Source organism: Microtus pennsylvanicus, chromosome 1 (genome assembly GCF_037038515.1).
Source record: "Microtus pennsylvanicus isolate mMicPen1 chromosome 1, mMicPen1.hap1, whole genome shotgun sequence".
Lineage (NCBI taxonomy): Eukaryota > Metazoa > Chordata > Mammalia > Rodentia > Cricetidae > Microtus > Microtus pennsylvanicus.
This window is the reverse complement of record NC_134579.1, coordinates 90,731,789-90,733,624: the sequence shown is the minus strand read 5'-3', so window position 1 is coordinate 90,733,624 and position 1,836 is coordinate 90,731,789. Positions and strand designations below refer to the sequence as shown.

Genomic DNA, 1,836 nt, shown 5'->3' with positions numbered 1-1,836 from the left:
CTAAATGGAAAGAACTCAAAGCAATTATACTAAAACTCTTCCCATTACCCCTCACCCTCTCACCTTCATGACTTCTTCCTGCTAAGTCAACTTATTGTTGCTCCTGTGTACATCAATTTAGGGATGATCACTTTCAGGTGTGCTAGCTCATAGACCACAAGCCACACACAATCAGAGTAACTCTGAATTCAGTCCCCCAATCATAAACTTTTTCAAAACTTTGAAGTTTGGGGTTTGGGGAAAAATACTATTTCTTGTAACTCAATTTTTGGTTTGAAGGCATGGATTTTTTAGATGACTATGTTGTCAAACAATGTCAAAAAGTCTGACTTGGAGCTGCTGGAGGTTGTCTGGATGCCAGCAGAAAGGGGCTGAGCATCCCTAAGCAGAACAGTCATGTTGCACAAACAAATTTACTATTCAGACAAATAAGAAGAGGCATTCGAGTACCAGCATGTTATGTTGCCCAAGGGCATAGTCAAGCTGGTCCCTAAAACCCATTGGATGTCTGAATCTGAATGGAGAAATCTTGGTGTTCAGCAGAGTCAGGGATGGGTCCATTATATGATCCATGAACCAGAACCTCACATCTTACTGTTCTGGTGGCCACTACCCAAGAAGCGAAAAAAATGAAGCTAGCAAGGACACAGCTGTCCTTGCTTCCTACCATCTTTCTGATGGTGTGATTATGTTGCTTTCTTATTTCTCACTTTGATATTTAAAGGATGCTTGTTCAATATACTGTTTGAAGTGCTGAGCCCGCTTTGCTTCTTGAGTTGAGCCACCAATGCCACAACCCTGTCAGATGAATGTGACTTCAAAGCCCCAGTGTGCTCTGTATCTAGCAGGCCATATTAGCCAACTCTCAAAAGCATGTGAAACCAGATCATGGCAGTTACAGAACAGTGGGAATTTGCTGTTGTGGTTTTTACTATTGGGTGTTGCATTTATGGTGACTTATAGGTTTATATTTCAGTATTATGGAAACCCTCCATTTTATCTGATAAACATCTTCTATGTTACAAGCCTTGATTAAAGCAAGTTTTTATAATTTAAAGCTGTGGTTATAAGATTATCCTGTCTCCATGTTATTGTGTGCCCCCTCTATTCCTTCTGAGCCCTACTGCAACCAAGGTGATACTATGGAATCATTCTGGTTCTGTGCCTTTTGGGTGGGTGGTGAAACATGGGTCTTTGCAAAAAGGAACTTTACTTGGATGTTGTAATAACAAATTTATAATCTATTTTAATTGGACTTATTGTAAAATATTTGTTGAGGGTCTGGAGAGATGGCTCAACAGTTAAGAGCATTGGCTGCTCTTCCAAAGGACCCAGATTCAATTCCCAGAACCCTCATGGCAGCTCATAACTGTCTATTACCCCAGTTCCAGGGGATCTGACACCCTCATACAGAGATATACATGCTGGCAAATCAGAAGACACATTAAATAACTAATTCTTTAAAAAAAGTTGGACCCAAATGCATATTTGACACTTTTACCATTAACACATCCAACTTGTTTCTCTGGATCTCTCCCACCCAGAAACTTTTCAAAACTGACCCATCATTTTAACAGAAAGTCTCTCAGTTGACCTTTCAGTCAAAGCTTGTCTTTATTTCACAAGTCCATTGTGTCATGCCAGAGTAATCAGGAGGCAAAGTTTGAAAATCACTGAAGAAAATAAACATTTGCTCTACCTCCTTATTCTGCTTGAACTCAACTAATACCAAGGCAGCCAGGGGCAGGGGAAATGAGTATATCCAGAAGGTCATTTGCCCAGGATGAATTGGCTTCATGAGTTAAAGCTCTAGACCATTAACAGAGACAAGGGCTC

General features: G+C 40.4%; 1 pseudogene; it reads left to right on the top strand.

The window, feature by feature from the left end:
• The first annotated feature begins 396 nt into the window (after nt 1–396).
• On the top strand, nt 397–633 carry LOC142849966 (cyclin-dependent kinases regulatory subunit 1 pseudogene; annotated as a pseudogene).
• The last annotated feature ends 1,203 nt before the right edge of the window (nt 634–1,836 follow it).